The sequence below is a fragment of the Aotus nancymaae genome, unplaced genomic scaffold (genome assembly GCF_030222135.1).
Source record: "Aotus nancymaae isolate 86718 unplaced genomic scaffold, 86718_ANA_hifiasm-v0.15.2.pri h1tg000072l, whole genome shotgun sequence".
Taxonomy (NCBI): domain Eukaryota; kingdom Metazoa; phylum Chordata; class Mammalia; order Primates; family Aotidae; genus Aotus; species Aotus nancymaae.
The window spans coordinates 2547070-2567864 of NW_026988487.1; the positions used below are offsets into that span (position 1 = coordinate 2547070).

Sequence of the window (20795 nt, forward strand, 5' to 3'; positions counted from 1 at the left end):
TGGAGGGGAGGCACAAGTCCTGCGGGGGAAGAGGGTGCAGGCAGAGGAACCAAAAAAAAAAAAAAAGAAGAAAAAGAAAAAACAGCCCGTGCAAAGACCCTGAGGCAGGATCATGTGACTGTTTGCTCTTTGTATATTTTGCCACCAGATTTATTGTCTTCACCAGGGTTGGCTTTTGCCAGTTCATCATGCTGCCTCCAGGAGCAGGGAGGTGGGTGCTGAGCCCGCACTGTTCTTTGTTCTCGTCCTAAAAGGCCTGAGCCCTAGACCTTGACTCTGTGGCTTCTTTCCTGGGAATGGGCCTCATGCTCTCAGGAGAGAGAAGCAGCTGCAGCGACCATATTTTCCAAGCCCCAGTTGGGGTGGGTCTGTGCCAAATTCAAGTAAAATTGCAGGATGAGAGAAATGATGGAAGAATTGCAATTTGGATGCAGAAATACTGACATTTCAAAGGTCTGTTTTGTTTTGTTTTTTGAGATAGAATCTCACTCTTTTGCCCAGGCTGGAGGGCAATGATGTGGTCTTGGCTGGCTCACTGTGACCTCTGCCTCCCGGGTTCAAGCAAATCTCCCGCCTCAGCCTCCCAAGTAGCTGGGACTACAGACCCATGCCGCCACACTCAGCTAATTTTTGTATTTTTAGTAGAGACAGGGTTTCACTATGTTGGCCAGGCTGGTCTCGAACTCCTGACCTCATGATCCACTGGCCTCGGCCTCCCAAAGTGCTGGGATTACAGGCGTGAGCCACCTAGCCCGGCCTCAGAGGTCTTCTGATAGTTATTAGGATAACTGGTAAAACAATCTAACTCCAGCTTAGTGGCTATAATTGTAGGTTATTACTTCTCGTTTCCCTCTTTGGAGCAAGCAAAATACAAAGTGTGTCTCCATAGCACCGCAGAAAATGCCAAAATAAGGACCCGACCTGTCCATTTGGCTTGACTTCCCTCCTGGTAACAGACTTGTTACTCTAAGTGACCCACAGCCTGAGGACGCCCTCCTCCTGTGCCCTTCTCCCCCTCAACCCAAGGATGCCTGCTTTGTCCTAGAGTGCATCCTCAGAGCTCGCTGGGGCTCCCCACCACCTGGCCCATGGCCATAGCAACCATAGTGACCAGATCAAGATGGACAGACAGTGCAGCAAGCCTGAACTTATGCTTAGAGGATGAAGGGACAGTATGCTGAAATCTGGGCTTTCCTAGAAAACGGAAGGCATGGGCGGGCGCGGTGGCTCATGACACCCAGCACTTTGGGAGGACGAGGTGGGTGGATCACTTGAGGTCAGGAGTTCAAGACCAGCCTGGCCAACATGGTGAAACCCCATCTCCACTAAAAATATAAAAATTACCTGGACATGGTGGCCCATGCCTGTAGTCCCAGCTACTCAGGAGGCGGAGGCAGGAGAATCGTTTGAACCCAGGAAGTGGAGGCTGCAGTGAGCTGAGGTGGTGCCACTGCATTCCAGCCTGGGTGCAGAGGGAGACTGTCTCAAAAAAAGAAAGAAAAGAAAATGGAAGGCACAAAGTAGTCAGATACCCCCAAGACACCCACAGATCCCGGAGGGCCAGAGGAGTCATTCACGTATTCATTCGCACATTCTTCCAACAAATATATTTAGAACACCTGCTGTGTGCCAGGACTGGGCTAGGAGCTGAAAAATAACAGTGAGTGAGAGGAAGCGGCGGCCCTGGGAGCACTTATAGCTGGCAGGGAGGTAGACCAGTGCAGGGGCAAGGGCGTGGTGCTTCTAAGGAACTCAGGAGGGACTCCCCTCCCAGTTCATAGTGAGGACCAGGGAGGGAGTGTCTGTGATATCACAGGAGGGCTCCAAGAGCAATGACTTGCAAGCTGAGACCCGCAGATGAACAGAAGTTAGGTGAAGAGGAGAACAGTGTCCAGGCAGGGGCTGGGGAAGCTTGTGCCAAGGCACTGGGGTGAGAGAAGCGCGAGAAAAGGCAGAGCGTGAGGGTCTTTGAGCTTCATCCCTCAGGGCTGTGGGGAAACACTGAAGGTTTGGAGTCAGGAAGTGACAGTCACATTTTTATTTTATTTTTATTTTTTTGAGTTGGAGTCTCCCTCTGTAACCCAGGCCGGAGTGCAATGGCATGATCTTAGCTCACTGCAGCCTCCGCTTCCCAGGTTCAAGAGATCCTCCTGCCTCAGTCTCCCAAGTAGCTGGGATGACAGGTGCCCCCACCATGCCTGGCTAATGTTTTTGTATTTTTAGTACAGACAGGGTCTCACCATGTTGCCAAGGCTGCTCTTGAACTCCTGAACCTCAAGTGATCCACCCACCTTGGCCTCCCAAAGTGCTAGGATTATAGGTGGGGGTCACTGCATCTGGCTTATTTTTTAATTTTATTTTTGTTTTTATTTTTATTTATTTATTTATTTTTGAGATGAAGTCTCACTCTGTCACCAGGCTGGAGTGCAGTGGCGCAATCTTGGCTCACTGCAACCTCCACCTCCTGGGTTCAAGCGATTCTCCTGCCTCAGCCTCCCAGATAGCTGGGATTACAGGTGCTTGCCACCACACCTGGCTAATTTTTGGATTTTTAGTAGAAATTCTACAACATTTCACCACGTTGGCCAGGATGGTCTCGATCTTCTGACCTCGTGATCCACCCGCCTCGGCTTCCCAAAATGCTAGGATTAATTACAGGCATGAGCCACTGCACCCGGCCCTTATTTTATTTTTGAGACAAGGTCTGGCTCTGTTACCCAAGCTGGAGTGCAGTGGCATGATCTCAGCTAACTGCAGCCTTGACCTCCTTGGCTTAAGCAATGCTCTTACCTCAGCCTCCCGAGTAGCTAGGTCTAATCGGTCACCATGCCCAGCTAATTTTTAATTTTTTTTTTTTGTAGAGATGGAGTCTTGTTATGTTGCCCAGGCTGGTTTTGAACTCCTGGTCTCAAGAGATCCTCTTGCCTCAGCCTCCCCAGGCACATTTGCATTTTAGAAACATCACTTTTGTTGCCATTATTCATCCCCTCAGTACACAGACACACACACATGCACACACATTTCGTGCCCTGTGACTGAACATGCATGGCTGAGGCAGGGGCCTTTGGGCAGACCACAGCCCAGGCTGACCTAGTCCCCAGGGTGTTGGGGGGATAATGACAGCCTCTCTTCTCTGCATCCCACCCCATCCAGCAGACTTCAGGGTCAGGTTCTGAGGGCTGCTATATTGGGCTCTGGTGGGTGAGGCCTCCATCCACCTCTGTCCGCATTGGGCCAACTTCTCCCTGGGATGGAGGGGTTCTTTGTATCTCCAGGGTGGCAGAGGCTCCTCCCCAGAGCCACAGTGCCCAAGATAACAGGGCAGCCCAGGAGCTGTTTATGAAAAGGCAGGCGAGGAGGGGTGGGCAGGGCCCTGGGGAACAAGGACTGCAGCCACAGATAGCAATTGGGGCGGGGAAGGCAGTCTAAATTACAGCTCCCAGAATAGAGGGCCCCAGAGGGAGTGGTGGGGCGTCCTACCAAGGAAGCCCTGGCAGTCTGCCAGGCACGTCCGGGCTCCAGGCCCTGCCGCAGGCAGAAGCAGGATGACCACACGCCGGGTGCGGCCCCAGGAGATGCCATTCATCTGCCAGGGCCCTCGGGCAGCTTCAAGGTGGGGCCAGGCAGTGGCAGGGAGGTCCTTGGGGGCCGGGAGAGAACCAGCCCAATGTGACCTTTCAGAAGGCTCTAGGGTGGTGAGGGGCGGGAAGGGCTAGGGTGAGGGAGGTCTGACATCTTGTCTGTCCCCAGAGGAGACTCTCCATTACACGCTTCTGTGGGTATTTCATAGGAGTGTGAAATACTCTGAAAATAACAAGAATGACAGGCATATGAAGAGCAGCCGAGGGTCGGGCAGCACTCCAAACAATAACATACATCACTTCAGTTCACCCTCCCTGCTCCTATGACATAGTTATTATTGTCCCCATTTTACAGATGTAGAAACCGAGGCAACAAGAGGTCAAGTACCTGCCAAATAGAGCTGGTGAGGGGTGGACCAAGGACTTGAACCTGGGTTTGGTCTTACTCTAGAGCCTAGACTCAGTCAGGGAATCTATTTGGAGTCCCTCTCCTCCCTGGGCCTCGGTTTTCTCATCTCTCACATGGGATCATTCCTCTTCCTCTGTACCAGCCTCCCAGAGCTGTGTCGGAATCACACGGGGACAGGTGTGATGTGTTGGGAAGAGCCTCAAGCCTGAAGGCCTGCCTGTACGGTGCGACTTATCCACTCCAAATCTGTTTCTTTGCTGGTAAAATGGAGATAATTGATCAGGTGCAATGGCTCATGCCTGTCATCCCAATACTTTGGGAGGCCGAGGCAGGAGGATTGCTTGAGCCCAGGAGTTTGAGACCAGCCTGGGCAACATAGCAAGACCCCGTCTCTACCAAAAATTAAAAAAAAAATTTAAATTGCACCTGGTGGTGCATGCCTATAGTCCCAGGAGGCTAAGGCGGGAGGATCGTTTGAGGTCTAGGCTGTGGTGAGCCAAGATTGCACCACTGCACTCCAGCCTGGGCAACAGAGCAAGACACTGTCTCTTAAAAAAAAAACACAAAAAGTAGGGGAGGAGAATAATTGTAGATACCTCATAGGTTCCTCTGAGAATCTAATGAGATTATAGGCCGGGTTCGGTGACTCACCCTGTAATCTTACCACTTTGGGAGACCAAGGCAGGTGGATCCCTTGAGGTCAGGAGTTCCAGATCAGCCTGGCCAACATGGTAAAATCCCATCTCTACTAAAAATACAAAAATTGGTAGGCTGGGCGCGGTGGCTCATGCCTGTGATCCCAGCACTTTGGAAGGCTAAGGCGGGCAGATCACTTGAAGCCAGGAGTTTGAGACCAGCCTGGCCAACATGGTGAAACCCCATCTTTAAAAAAAAAAAAAAAGAAAGAAAGAAAGTGTAATTCAATGGTTTAAAAAATATATATACAAAAATTGGCTGTCTCATGCCTGTAATCCCAGCACTTTGGGAGGCAGAGGTGGGTGGATCACCTGAAGTCAGGAGTTTGAGACCAGCCTGATTAACAGGGAGAAACTCCCATCTCTGCTAAAAACACAAAAATTAGCTGGGCATGGTGGCGCACACCTGTAATCTCAGCTACTCGGGAGGCTGAGGCAGGAGAATTGCTTAAAACGGGGAGGTGGAGGTTGCAGTGAGCCAAGATTGCACAATTGTACCCCAACCTGGGCAACAAAATCAAAACTCTGTCTCAAAAAAAAAAAAAAAAATTAGCAGGACATGGCGGTGCACACCTGTAATCCCAGCTACTCAGGAAGCTGAGGCAGGAGAATCTCTTGAAGCCAGGGATGTGGAGGTTGCAGTGAGCCAAGACTGTGCCACTACACTCCAGCCTAGGTAACAGAGAGAGACTCTGTCTCAAAAAAAAAAAAAATCTGATGAGATTATATATGTGTGAAAGTGTTCCTTTATTTGAAGGTAGTTTCATAAATCAGAAAGTGTCACATTTCAAGTTATGAAGAAGCTGAATATTTATAAAGGCAATAATTTCCAGTTCGCAAGGGAAACTCACCTATGTCTCCAAGGAGTATCACTTTTTCAAATGAAGAATTACCCCCTTTAATTTTTTATTCTTAGGAGAGATTCAGTTTTCCTATAAGGAGTAGCTTAAAGCAAGGCATGCCTACATTCATTTTTTGGGGGAGAATTTGCTTTAAAATTGTCTTTTTTCACCTGCTTGTAGCCAAAGTGCTGATTTTCAGCTGAGGCTAGGGAAGCCCCACCTCTCCCTGAGTTTCCAGCCCCACCTGTTTCCTGGACTGTAGGGTTCCATACAGAGACAGGCTCAGTCCAGATGACCTTTATCCCCGGGCTGCTGCTGGCTTTCCCAGCCTCCTGCCCTCCAGATGTATTCATTTTATTTTTTATTTTTATTTGTATTTTTTTGAGACAGAGTCTGGCTCTGTCACCCAGGCTGGAGTGCAGTGGTATGATCTCGGAGCACTGAAACCTCCACCTCCCAGGTTCAAGCTTCTCCTGCCTCAGCCTCCCAGGTAGTTGGGAATACAGCCACCATGCTCAGCTAAGTTTTGTATTTTTAGTAGAGATGGAGTTTCACCTTGTTGGCCAGGCTGGTCTCAAACTCCTGACCTCAGGTGATCTCCCCACCTCGACCTCCCAAAATGCTGGGATTACAGGCCTGAGCCACCCTGCCTGCTCCACATGTATTAGTTAATGTCATGCAAGATCCTCTAATCTGCCCCCAGGGGAAGTGCTGCAATGAACCTCAGAGGCTGGATCTTGCTGACTCATCTGGGGAGCCAAGGACAGGTAAAGGACATGGAGTCCAGGACCAGGAGGGGACACCTGGCCAGCAGTTTGACTGACACTCCCATCATGACGATGACTGCCTCCCTCCTCCCCTCGGTACCTGACTGAGTGTCTGCAGTGACCAGGCACCAGGCAGGGAGCAGGGAACCAGCAAGGAACCATGCCTTTCACCTGCTCCCGCCAACTCCTATAGTGCTCCCTTTCCAAGACCAGGTCTCCTCTCCCCCGAGGTTCCTTATCATGCACCCTGAGAAACTGTCACCTTGGCAACTGTCACCTTCTGGTGAGATTTACAGTTGCACTGCTACAACTGCTTGTGGCATGGTAAAGGTGCACCAGGACCTCGACTGTCCATAAGATGAAAGCTCCAGGCCAAGGTGAGCACCCCCTCCATTCTAGGGAGGATTCTGCAAGAATCATTAAGAGGGAGTCACTATCTCCAGGCAATCACGGGGTTGAGACAGAAAAAAAAAAAAAGAAGAGAGAGAAGAGAGTTACTCATGTACTCATTCATTCAATGAATGCTTATGTTGTCATACCTGCTATGTGTCTGGTGCTGTTCTAGGCACCACGGTCACAGACAGTGTTGCCCACATGGAACTCAGTTAATAGGAGTAGCAGCCAACGGGTAAATATATAGAATGGCAGATGATGATAGATGCTATGAAGAACATAAAACAGGGAAGGCGTGTTGAGAGCAGAAAGGGTGCTGTTTAACAAAGGACAGTTGGCGGATGCCTCTCTGATTGGGTGTTGAGCTCAGTGAAGGAAAGAAATGAGGAATCCAGACATGCAGGTACCTGGGGGAAGAGCCTTCCAGCAGAGACCAGCAAGTACTCAGGTGGGAGTGATCTCGGTGTGTTCAGACAGCACTTAGGAGGCCAGCATGCAGCTGCAGTGGCATGAGCCAGGTGGAACCACTCGAAGGATGGAATTGTGATTTATGGTGAAGCAGGTTTGAAGGATGGAAGTCTGCTGTAAAAATCTTCCTTAACTCTCGCCAGCTGCAGTGGCTCACGCCTGTAATCTCAGCACTTTGGGAGGCCGAGGCTGGTGGATCACCTGAGGTCAGGAGTTTGAGACCAGCCTAGCCAGCATGGTGAAAGTCTCTCTACTAAAAATACAAAAATTAGCTGAGCATGGTGGCACATGCTTGTAATCCCAGCTACTCGGGAGACTGAGGCGGGAGAATCGCTTGAGCCCAGGGGGCGGAGGCTGCCGTGAGCCAAGATTACACCACTGCACTCCAGCCTGGGCAACAAGAACAAAACTCTGTCTGAAAACAGAAACAAAGAAAAAATTTTCTCAACTCGAACCCAAGTCCCTCAAGCCACTTAGCTTCATTAAGCTAGGATAAAAGCTCAGGGCCCAGCTGGGCATGGTGGCTCATGCCTATAATCCCAGCACTTTGGGAGGCCAAGGCAGGTGAATTGCTTGAGCCCAAGAGTTCAAGACCAGCCTGAGCAATACAGTGAGACCCTCTCTCTACAAATATACAAAAAATTAGTCAGGCATGGTGGCATGCACCTATAATCCCGGCTACTCGGGAGGCTAAGGTAGAAAGATCACTTGAGTCCAGGCATTTGAGGTTGCAGTGAGCTGTGATCATGTCACTACACTCCAGCCTGGGTAACAAAGTAAGACCCTGTCTTTTAAAAAAAAGAGTTCAGGGTTTCAGGGCCCAATTTGTTGCTTCTTCAGCTCTGACCGCATCTCAAAGGAGAGTGGCCCGGCTTCTCCTAGAAGGCAATGTTGCTGGCAATTTCTTTCTGCCCAGCTCTGGCTTTTCTCCTACTTCCTCATATCCCTGGAGATACCTACCTGCCCATCTGCCCATTTGCCTTTACCCCTCACTTGGCAGTCAGCACACACCTGCCTAATGTCCTAATCACTTACTTTTTTTTTTTTTTTTTTTTGAGACAGAGTTTCCCTCTTGTTGCCCAGGCTGGAGTGCAATGGCGCAATCCTGGCTCACTGCAGCCTCGACCTCCTGGGCTCCAGCAATCTTCCCTTCTCAGCCTTCCAAGTAGCTGGGACCACGGGCATGCACTATCATACCAGGTTAACTCTTACTTTTTGTAGTAATGAGGTCTCACTAGGTTGCCAGGGCTGGTCTCAAACTTCCGGGTTCAAGAGATCCTCCTGTTTTGACCTCTCGATGTGCTGGGGTTACAGGTGTGAGCCACCGCAGCTGGCCATTATCACTTCTTTTTATATCCTCTCTCCAGCTAAACTGAGGGTAACTGGCAAGTGGGGACTAGTTTTAGACTTCTTGGAGTTTATAGTGCTGGGCACATTAGAAGTCTTGATAAATACGCTTAAAGTGGTCAGGAATGTGAATGCTCAAAGGAGGCAACCTCTTTTCTTTTTTTTCTTTTGAGACAGAGTCATCTAGGCTGGAGTGCACTGGCACGATCTTGATCTCGGCTCACTGCAACCTTCATCTCCAAGGTTCAAGCGATTCTTCTGCCTCAGCCTGCTAAGTAGCTGGGATTACAGACCTGCACCACCACACCTGTCTAATTTTTTTTTTCTTTTTTTTTTTTTAAATATTTTTAGTAGAGACAGGGTTTCACCATGTGGGCCAGGCTGGTCTTGAACTCCTGACCTCAAATGATCTGTCCGCCTTAGCCTCCCAAAGTGCCGAGATTACAGACACATGCCATTGTGCCCGGCTGAGGCCACCTCTTTTCTTGGGGGATGCTTGAGCTCCAAACAGCTTTCTCCATTCATCAGCTTAGCATGACCTTGAGGGATGCAGAGGGCTGACTGAGAGGAACAGGTACTGGGGACACTGTCTAGGGTTCCCAGCAAGGGAGTTGAGGTGGGACTTACAATTCCTCTTCTCCCACCTTGGATTTAACCATCTGAATACCAAATTCCTGTCACCTCTAGGATGTCACCTAAGATGAGACTGTGGTCTTTCCACCCTTGGGTTCCAAGGAGATGCCACGGGGCCTACAATAAGGCAAGGAAGTTTCAGTGAGGTCCCTGCTCACCCCACCCCCACTTCATCAGGAGGAGTTCTGCTTTTATTTTGCGTGCCTGTGTGTGTGTGTGTGTGTGTGTGTGTGTGTGTGTGTGTGTTCCCAGGTATGATTTTATTTGAAAAAGGGATTTGCTCCTAAGGACAGACACACAGGGTCTGCAAAACACTAGTGTGGCAGGAACTGTTGGAAACTAGTTCTAGACCTGGCATGAATTCCACCCAGTTCGGCCTTAGTCTCCCTTAGAAATAAGGCCGTCTGGGCCAGGCGCGGTGGCTCATGCCTGTAATCCCAGCACTTTGGGAGGCTGAGGTGGGTGAATCACGACATCAGGAGATCGAGACCATCCTGGCTAACACGCTGGAAGCCCATCTCTACTAAAAATACAAAAAATTAGCTGGGCATGGTGGCTTGGGCCTGTAATCCCAGCTACTCAGGAAGCTAAGGCAGAATCGCTTGAACCAGGGGAGGCAGAGATTGCAGTGAGCCGAGATCACACCACTGCACTCCAGCCTGGGCGACAGAGTGAGACTCCGTCTCAAAAAAGAAAAATGAAATACAAAAATTAGCCAGCCATGGTGGCTTGCACCTGTAATCTCAGCTACTTGGGAGTCTGAGGCAGGAGAATCGCTGGAACCTGGGAGGTAGAGGTTGCAGTGAGTCGAGATCGTGCCAATGCACTCCAGCCTGCATGACAGAGTGAGGCTCCATCTCAAGGAAATAAAAAAGAGAAAGAAAGAAATAAGGTCGTCTGGAAATATCCCATCACAGGATGATAGCTGGCAAATTCTTCAAAGCAGTGTTCTCCAACTTAAATGTTTGTGATGTTGGCAATTCTGACTCAGGGGGTCTGTAGACTACATTTTGATAAACGATGCTTTATAAAAAATTCCTAAAGAGAATATTTGATTTCTGGAAGGACAGAGAAGAAACTCACAAGAGTGTTTATCTCTGGGGAGGGGAATTGGGAGGCTGAGAGCAGAGGAGGAAGGAAGACTTACTTTTCCCTGTGTTCTTTTTTGTACCCTTTGAATTCTGTACCACATGCTGAATCTTTGACCCATTTGCAGGTATAAATAAAGGTACATTTATTTGGCCGGGCGCAGTGGCTCATGCCTGTAATCCCAATACTTTGGGAGGATGAGGCAGGCAGATCACCTGAGGTCAAGAGTTTGTGACCATCCTGGCCAACATGGTGAAACCCTGCAATACTAAAATACAAAAATTAGCCAGGCATGGTGGCATGCGCCTGTAATCCTAGCTACTTGGGAGGCTGAGGCAGGAGAATTGCTTGAGCCCAGGAGGCAGAGGTTGCAGTGAGCCGAGATTGCGCCACTGCACTCTAGCCTGGGTGACAAAGCGAGACTCCATCTCAAAAAAAAAGGTACATTTATTTGAAAAAAAAAAAACAACCCAAATAATACGACCACCTGCTGTAACCTCCCTGGATGGATTGAGTCACAGGAAAGCCAGCAGGCTTGTTCCTGAGGCCTCTGGAAATCCCACGCACTGCTGCCCAGTCCCAGTCACACAGGGTCACCCAGAGACTCGAGGAGAAAGAGGGGTGTCACCCAATCAATTTCCTTCAGGTGTGGCACCCAAGCTGGCTAAAGGGTGGCAGGTCCCAAACTGTCCATGTTTCTCTTATGGGAGCTGCTGAAGATGGCAGAGACGTTAAAACAAAACAAAACAAACAAACCCCACACACCCAGGAGGCCACCTGAGCTCCCACACACTGGCTGTATACCTTATCACAACTGCCTGGAGGTGTTGTGCTACCTGTGCATTCGGCCGTGCCCTGCCCCCACGGTGTCAATTCTTCCAAGGCAGGGACCGTGTCTGGTTCATCCTTGTGCATCCAGGGCCTATGCCCGGCCCTGTTTATGAACTGGAGGCAAACACCTACGGAAGGAAGGCTACTCCCAGCCACTCACCAGGCATCTGTGTCACTGGTACTTCTGCTCCACCGACGACTAGCAGTTCACAGCTTATAAACAGTGTTCCCTGGCTCACGCCTGTAATCCCGACACTTTGGGAAGCCAAGGTGGGCAGATCACCTGAGGTCAGGAGTTCGAGACCAGCCTGGTCAACATGGTGAAACCCCATCTCTAAAAAAAAATTAAATTAAATTAAAAAAAAAAAACCAACGGTGGTCCCTTCTGTTGCAGCCAAGCCTCCTGCAATCCTGTAAAACAGGTTCTATTGTTATTATCACTATCTTTGTTGAGCCAGTGAAGAAAGCAGTCTTGTGTCTACCATTTTACCATCGTGTATTTTGTGGTGTGCCGTTGGTCACGTCGCTTTATTCCTACAGGTTTTGCACCTGTAAAATGGGCGCCATTAGTTCTAACATACCCGTGAGCCAGAGGACATGTCCAAATCAAGGGATCAAAGTGGCTCTGAGGCCACAGCTGTAAAGGAGGAGCAGAGATCAAATTCAAACCTAGCATTTTTGGAGTCTTGCTCTGTCCCCCAGGCTGGAGTGCAGTGGCAAGATCTTGGGTCACTGCAACCTCTGCTTCCCGAGTTTAAGCAATTCTCCTGCCTCAGCCTCTCCTGAGTAGCTGGCATGCCTCCACACTTGGCTGATTTTTGTATTTTTAGTATAGACGGGGTTTCGCCATGTTGGCCAGGCTGGTCTCAAACTCCTGACCTTAGGCGATCTACCTGCCTCGGCATCCCAAAGTGCTGGGATGACAGGCATGAGCCACCGTGCCCAGCCTTTTTTTTTTTTTTTTTTTTTGAGACAGGGGCTCACTCTGTCACCCAGGCTGAATGTGATGGTGTGATCACAGCTCACTGCAGCCTTGATCTCACAGGCTCAAGCGATTCTCCCACCTCAGCCTCCCCATAGCTGGTACCACAGGCAGGCACCACCATGCCCAGCTAATTTTTTATTTCTATTTTTGTAGCAACAGGTCTCATTATGTTGCCCAGGCTGGTCTCAAACTCCTGGATTCAAACAATGCTCCTGCCTTGGCCTCTCAAAGTACTGGGATTATAGGCATGAGCCACTGTGCCCGGCCCAAACCTAGCTTCTGAGTGGAAAAATTTCTGCTGCCTCACCAGCTTCAGGAAGTGGGAGTCAACTCCAATCACTGGTGATGCAGAGATAATAGTCTTGATAAACCCCTTATTTTTCTCTTCTTGTTTTTGGTCATCATTAGGAATTTGTTGACAGAGAGGGGACAGGCAAAGATACCATTATACTTATTTTTTTTTTACTATTATTATTATTTTGAGACAGAGTCTCCCTGTGTTGCTCAGGCTGGAGTGTAGTGGTGCCATCTCATCTCACTGCAATCTCCGCCCTCCAGGTTTAAGCAGTCCTCCTGCCTCAACCTCCTGAGTAGTTGGGACTACAGGCGCGTGCCACCATGCCCGGCTATTTTTTTTTTGTATTTTTAGTAGAGATGGGGTTTCACCATGTTGGCCAGGCTGATCTCGAATTCCTGACCTCAGGTGATCCGCCCACTTCGGCTTCCCAAAGTACTGGGATTACAGGTGTGAGCCACCACTCAGGGCCCCATTATACTTCATTAACATTTTATTGAGTACCTACTATGTACACAGGTGCTGGGGAGGTAAGTAATACAGCAAAAGAAAAAAAGTTAACTCCCTATGGCAGGCTGTTGCCTGCAGAGAATGTATTTGAATGAGAATCCCAGAATATTCATCCTATAGATGGGAAAACTGAGGCCCAGGATGGAGAAGAGGCTTGCCCGAGGTACACAAATTGGAACACTCACTGACCTTTAGTTAGATTTATTTATTATGTATTTTTTGAGATGGAGCCTTGCTCTGTCGCCCAGGCTGGAATGCACTGGGTGTCTTGGCTCACTGCAACCTCAGCCTCCCGGGTTCAAGCGATCCTGCTGCTGCAGCCTCCCAAGTAGTGGGAACTACAGGCGTGTGCCACCACGCCTGGCTGATTTTTGTATTTTCAGTAGAGACAGGGTTTCACCATGTTGGCCAGGCTGGTCTTGAACTCCTGACCTCAGGTGATCTGCCTGCCTTAGTTTCCCAAAGTGCTGGGATTACAGGCATGAGCCACAGCATCTGGCCTTGGCTTTATTAATGAGAAAACAGGAGTGCTGGTCCTTAGCCTCCAGTCCTGATGGGGTGCAGCGAGGAAATGGAGGTCTCACTGGAAGCTGTGACCCCGCCAGGACTAGAGCTCTTGTTTCTTGTCACCCAGCTCTGTGTCCCGAGGGGTGGGGGAAAAAGGCAGGAAGGGGAGGGTGGAGTCACTCCCCAAAAGGAAGCCAGGGGAGCCCAGAACAGGATCCAGGGTCCCCCTCCCCCGGGGTCTGGAGATCCTTGACGCCTGCCATCCCCTCAGTAGGGGCTGCAGCCAGAGAAAGAGGGCGACGGGCCTGTCACATTCGGAGCCCAGCAACGGAGGGCTTTCCAGGCCCCGACTGCCGAGGGTGGGAATTCTCCTGTCGTTTCTGCGGGACGTATCTCCCCTCAGTTTCGCCATCTGTAAGATGGGGCATTGTCCCTGCCACAGCCGCACGCCAGGACGGCCTAAGAGGATCAAACGAGGAGAGGCAAGGTTATTGGTGCCTGGATTTTCCGGAAAACAGAGTCTTCCCCCGCCCCGGGACCTGTCCCACAGGGGCGTCTGGAAATTCCACAGAGCCAGCCAGTCTCGGAGTGAAACAATCGGATCCGCCGAGAACAGCAGCTATTCAGACGGCGGGGGCGGGGACCCGCTGGGGGCGCAGAGCAATGCACCCCTCGCGTCCCCCTCCCCGGACCCACGCGGCTGCCCCGGCCGCCCTGCCCGCGGAGCCCCGGCCTCGCACGGGCCTCGGCGCCCGCCGGGCGTTCCCCGAACTTCCTTGTTTGTGGCAAAGCGAGTGCGGAGCGTGGCACGTTCAGGAAGGACGAGTCGCCCCGCGGCGGGGACCCGGCGCCCGGCCGCAGCCCCCGCCCAGCCCCGGCCACGCCTCGGCAGGCGCCGCGTCCCGTCCCCGGGCGCCCCAAGCACAGTGCCCCGCCGTCCCCTGCCCGCCGCTCGCCGCGGGAGGGCGCCTTCTGCGTCGGCTCTGGACTCAATTGAGAGCGCGGGCACTTGAGCGCGGGCCACTTGGGGGCCCCAACAGGGGATGGGGCTCCGACAACTTCAGCTGGGCATCCCCTCCGCTGCCTCGGCTGGGATCTGAGAGCGACGCCGCCGTCCTGGGCTAACAGTTCCCCTGCCCCTTAAGAGCCAGTTGGAGAATCACAGGATCTGACATCCTGCTGCTCAGCAGGGTCTAAGAGCTCACGGATACACCCTCTGCGCTTTACTGATGAGGAAACCGAGGTCCAGAGGCGGGGACGGACTTATTCGAGCCCACGTTTGTGTCTCCCAGCCCTGTGCCCTTTCTCCAGCACTGCACTACCCTGTCTCAAATTAAATCAAATCCACCCTGCAGCTAAGGACATCTAGACGTGTGTGTGTGTATGTGTGTATGTGTGTGTGTGTGTGTTCGCTCGCGCGCCAAGAGTGGTTTGGCTACATTAGGGAAATGCCGCAAAAGTAGAAGGTTTCTAATAAAAGCTGCTCTCCACAGGCCCAGAGTGTGGAGCTCCCACCTACTGGCTCCACAAATCACCTGTACAACCTTGCCAGACATCGGCCGCCTGGCAGCTCCAGGCTTCACTCCACCCACACTCCCCACACACATACACACAATGGCATTTTCTTCTATGGCATCTGGAAGGGGCAGAAATGCCCAGAGACCTGGTTTGATCCCACTTCTCTTGGGCCCTTCTCTACCTCTGTTTCTAAAATTGCTTCACTGCAGGCGCTTGGATGCCTCTCGTGGTCTCTACACAGATTTGGTTTCTCCAGTGAGAGTCAGTCCTGTGGGTCACCCCATCAGTGCTACATTCCCAAGGCCCTTCAGGTGGCTCCATGCTCCTGGGTCAAATCATTACCAGAAAGGGGTCTCCATCCGGACCCGCAAGAGAGTATCCTTGGATCTCGTGCAAGAAGGAATTCAGGAATTCAGGGCGAGTCCGTAGAAAGTGAAAGCCAGTTTATTAGGAAAATAAAGGAATAAAGAATGGCTACTCTATAGACAGAGCAGCCCCGAGGGTGGCTGGTTGTCCATTTTTATGGTAATTTCTTGATGATATGCTAAACAAGGGGTGGATTATTCATGCCTCCCCTTTTTAGACCATACAGGGTAACTTCCTGACATTGCCCTGGCATTTGTAAACTGTCATGGCGCTGGTGGGAGTGTAGCAGTGAGGATGACCAGAGGTCACTCTCATGGCCATCTTGGTTTTGGTAGGTTTTGGCTGGCTCCTTTACTGCAACCTGTTTTATCAGCAAGGTCTTTTATTTTTATTTATTTATTTTTAAAGGCGGGGTTTCACCATGTTGGTCAGGCTGGTCTTGAACTCCCGACTTCAGGTGATCCGCCCACCTTGGCCTCCAAAGTGCTTGGATTACAGGCATGAGCCACTGTGCCCGGCTGTTTTTTTTTTTTTTTTGAGACCGAGTCCTGCTCTGTTGCCCAGGCTGGAGTGCAGTGGCACGATCTCAGCTCACTGCAACCTCTGCCTACTGAATTTAAGCGATTCTCCTGCTTCAGGCTCCTGAGTAGCTGGGATTACAGGTGTCTGCCACCACGCCCGGCTAGTTTTTGTATTTTCAGTAGAGATGGGATTTTGCCAAGTTGGCCAGGCTGGTTTCAAACTCCTGACCTCAGGTGATCCTATCTCATCCTGTGACTTAGAATCTTACAATGCCTTAGCTATCTGGGAATGCAGCCCAGTAGGTCTCAGCCTCATTTTACTCAGCCCCTATTCAATACGGAGTTGCTCTGTTTCCAATGCCTCTGACGAAACCACACATGCTTTCATAACTGCCAGTGGGACTGCCTCACAATAGACGGGGTCATTTTTACACTCATGGAGCACTTTGTGTCTTAAGATGTGCTTTCCGCTTCATTAGCTTCTCAGTCTCACAATTCTGTAATGCAGGAAGGGATTGCTATCTTTGTACTAGGAGGCAGAATGAGGCCTCTGCACTGCCACTTATCAGCTGTGTGACTCTGGGCGCTCAGTGACCTCTTTGGGCCCCCATCTGTAAATGGTATTCTCTCCTGGTAGGGTGATAGCGGACACTGAGATGAGCTATGTCTAACCCTCAGCCCCAGTAGCAGACTTTCAAAACACATTAACTTATTTTTTACAGACAAGTTAGGTGAGGCCTAAAAATACCTCATCTACCGCAGCCAACGAGACTAATGCCCCTCAACCTATTGCTGCATTTTTTCTCTATCTTTAAAAAATACCCCAAGCTGGGGCTGGGCACAGTGGCTCACACCTGTAATCCCAGCAGTTTGGGAGGCCGAGGCGGGTGGATCCCTTGAGGTCAGGAGTTCAAGACAAGCCTGGCTAACGTAGTGAAACCCCATCTCTACTAAAAATACAAAAATCAGCCAGGTGTGATGGTAGGCACTTGTAATCCCAGCTACTCAGAAGGCTGAGGCAGGAGAATTGCTTGAACACGGGCGGCTTAGGTTGGAGTGAGCTGAAGTCACACCATTGCAGTCCACTCCAGCTTGGGTGACAGAGCAAGACTCTGTCTCAGAAAAAAAATACTCCAAGCTGGAAAGTGGCGAAGGGAGTTGGAGCTGATTTTGCTGGTGTCTTTTGCCTGGGGCTGGGTTCTCTTACTCTACCCACAAGCAGTTCTTAGTCCGTGCTCCACAAGTCATATTTAGACATCGCTTCATTCCCAGTCTCTACGGAGGGCTAATTTAGCCATTATCCAAACACACAGTGGCAATGTTTCAAACCACATCAAGGAGGATCCTCTGCTTGGAAATCCCACATCAAAACTGGCTCTTCCTAGATTCCTGCTGTGCCCTCAAACAAAAGAGAGAGGAAATGACCAGTTGCCCCCATTGTGGCACTGTAAACCTTAGCCTAGACAAGATCTTCTTGGGTCAGAATGACTAAGGGGAGGAATTAAGAATACCAGCTGAGAATCTCCAACACTCCTCAACATGTGCGTCGTTGAGCAAATCACTCACCCCCACTACATATGCTTCACCTCCAACCCTATTCCCTTAGAGAATCCCTCCATCATCTTACCTATCAGAGAAACACCAGCTTTTAGCCGGGAATGGTGGCTCACAGCTGTAATCCCAGCACTTTGGGAGGCCGAGGCAGGCGGATCACAAGGTCAGGAGTTCAAGACCAGCCTGGCCAACATGGTGAAAACCCCATCCCTACTAAAAATACAAAAAAAATTAGACAGGTGTGGTGGCCCTCACCTGTAATCCCAAGCTACTCAGGAGGTTGAGGCAGGAGAATCGCTTGGACCTGGGATTTGGAGGTTGCGGTGAGCCGAAACTGTGCCATTACACTCCAGCCTGAGCAACGAGAGCAAAACTCCGTCTCAAACAAACAAACAACAACAACAAAAATCACCCAGCCCCACCCTCTTGTTTTGGAGAGAGTCCATAATTATTTGTTTATATATATATTGAATTCCTGCCATGTGCTATAAATAGAAAAATGAGATGATCAAGACAATTTTCTTCCCTTGAGGAGCTCACGGGACTAGGAGACAAACAAGTCTGCCACTAATTATAAACAACGGGATAAGTAGTGTGATGACAGTTATGTGCAGTGCGCAGGAGTGACAGTCAGAGGAGGCGGGGCCATCTCTGTCTGGGGAAGAAGTGAATACACAGAGGAGGTGATGCTTGAGCTGCGTTTTGAAGGGATGCTGCATGGCTGGCCTAGAAAGGCGGGTTGGGATAAAGGTTGAGTTAGGACAAGAACCCCATTTTCTAGGCAGTGCTCTCTCCATATGTGGCACCCCCTTTCTTTCGTCCCCCTATTTCTTTTTGGTTTTTGGAGATGTAGTCTTGCTCTGTTGCCCAGGCTGGAGTGCAGTGGCGCGATCTCGGCTCACTGCAACCTCCACCTCCCAGGTTCAAGCGATCCTCCTGCCTCAGCCTCCGAAGTAGCTGGGACTACAGGTGTGTGCCACCATGCCCGGCTAATTTTATTTGTTTATTTATTTAAATAAGATGGGGTTTCACTGTGTTGGTCAAGCTGGTCTTGAACTCCTGACCTCAGGTGATCGCCTCCAAAGTGCTTGGATTACAGGCGTGAGCCACCATGCCCGGCCTAATTTTTATATTTTTAGTAGAGATGGGGCTTCACCATGTTGCCCAGGCTGGTCTCAAATTCCTGACCTCAGGTGATCCACTCACCTCAGCCTCCCAAAGTGCTGGGATTACAGGTGTGAGCCACCATGCCCAGCCAAATACATGGCCCCTATTTCTATCACCTTGAGATGACTTGCTGGGGAAGCCACAGACCTGATTTCCCAGCTGCCTAAAGGTAGTGGGCTGGCAGTTAGGTCCCTACACAGCAGCCTAGGAAAGGCCATTATTATGTTCAGACTTGACCGGGCATCCATCAGCAGGACCAGACCTGCCTGGGCAGTAGAGGGAGGAAATGAGAGACAACCTCCCAGGCAGATACACCGTGCTAGACAGCAGCAGTGAAGATGGGAATCTTTATAATCTTGGCGTAGCCTGGAGGGAAACCAGGGTCTAGTTGGTCTAGTTGTTCCATTTATCCTGGGCAAGGAGAAGAGAGGTGCTTTCCATTTCTCACTCTATTTGTAGGCACCAGAAGTATAGCCTGATGAATCTGAACATTTGCTTCTTGATGATCTGTGTGTGGCCTCTCCACTAGTGAAGAAACTGCTTTCCAGAATTCGTGGTCCCTGCCATCTGGCATAGGGTGCTCAAAGGAAGCCGGTGTCTCAGCACAAGACAAACCCAACTAAGGATGGAAACTTGCTGCATTCAACATGCAATTAAAGAACAAATATCCCATAAAAATGAATTTGGGGCTGAGTGCAGTGGCTCAGGCCCGTAATCTCAGCACTTTGGGAGACTGAGACGGGCAGATCACCTGAGGTCAGGAGTTGGAAAGCAGCCTGGCCAACATCGCAAAACCCCATCTCTACTAAAAGAAAAAGAAATACAAAAATTAGCCGGGTGTGGTGGCATGTGCCTGTAATCCCAGCTACTTGGGAGGCTGAAACAGGAGAATCACTTGAACCCAGGAGGCAGAGGGTTGCAGTGAGCTGAGATTGTGCCACTGTACTCTAGTCTGGGCAACAGAGGAAGACTTCATCTCAAAAAAAAAAAAAAAAAAAGAATTTGGACTCTATTGCTGTGTTCTGGATTAGTCTCTATATTGATGGCATCTCTCCTTTAACATATTAACAAATAAGAACTTCTGGGCCAGGCGCAGTGGCTCATGCCTGTAATCCCAGCACTTTGGGAGGCCAAGGCAGGCAGATCACCTGAGGTCGGGAGTTCGAGACCAGCCCAACCAACATGGAGAAATCCCATCTCTACTACAAATACAAAATTAGCTGGGTGTGGTGGCACATGCCTGTAGTCACAGCTGCTCGGGAGGCTGAGGCAGGAGAATCACTTGAACCCGGGAGGCGGAGGTTGTCATGAGCCAATATTGCGCCATTATATTCTAGCCTGGGCAACAAGAGTGAAACTCCATCTCAAAAAAAATTTTTTTTTCTGTATTCTTTTCAAATAGCGGAGTAAGAGAAAGACCAATGTGCAAGAAGAAGGATGCGGAAACAGTGCTCTGGGGAGGGCCTGGGCTGACTTTCTCAGGGATGTCGCCTCTGCTCTACCAAGAATTTGCCATGTGGCCTTGGGTGGCCATTGCTCTCCAGGAGTCGGTTTCTTCATATATAATGAGGAGGGGGAAGACTCTGAGGTATGTGTAATACAAAGTTTTGAGTCAGGGTTCTTTCCTAAAGCCTGCTGCCTAATTTGAAAAACAATGGGAAAAGGTGTCCCCACGTAATTGTCCTACACGTCAGCCTAGAGCACAGAAGTGAGAAGCAAGGCCAGGACAGGGGAGGAGAAGCCTGCACCCAAGGCCCAGGGCCAGCTGAGCACGTGGAGAGGGAGACCAGGGAGCCATGGGCTCGGGAAAGGCAGAGGGACCATCTGGTGGTGAGAGGGTGGTCTGGGGGACTGCGGAGAAGGCAGAAGTCTCTGCAGACAGTGCTGCAGGTCCCGTACTTGAGGAAGCCTGCCTCCTGCCATCCCAACACCAGTGTTCAGCTGGCGGGGTAGCTGCCTTCACTAGAGTGCATGCCTGAGTCTGTGGAGCTTTCAGACACTCTGCAATTGGTCTCCTGAGCTGAAGTCCCCAGTTCTCCCCTTCACCCTTCCCTAGAGTCTGGAAACTTGGATCACAAAAAGGTGGAAAAAAACCGATTCCTTTGAAAAGGCCCTTGTTCTTTCACTCAAAAGACACTGGGTGTGGGTCTTAATAGACCCAACCCAAACATGTCACATCATCTCCCAATACATAATTCTATTTATTTGCCTTGTGGGAGCCACCTGGGCAGAAAGATGTGGCCTCTTGAGGGTGAGGAAGGTAAATAAGGGAGTCTTAATTTGTCACTAGCTGAGGTTGGAAGCTCTAATTTTGTAG

General features: G+C 50.3%; 1 long non-coding RNA gene across 1 annotated transcript; it reads left to right on the top strand.

Moving 5' to 3' along the window:
- The first annotated feature begins 1870 nt into the window (after positions 1 to 1870).
- Positions 1871 to 12426, top strand: LOC135270962 (uncharacterized). The gene is made up of 3 exons (XR_010339117.1): positions 1871 to 1930; positions 6231 to 6671; positions 12194 to 12426. It is a non-coding gene; the product is annotated as an uncharacterized LOC135270962 (long non-coding RNA).
- Positions 12427 to 20795: the final 8369 nt, after the last annotated feature.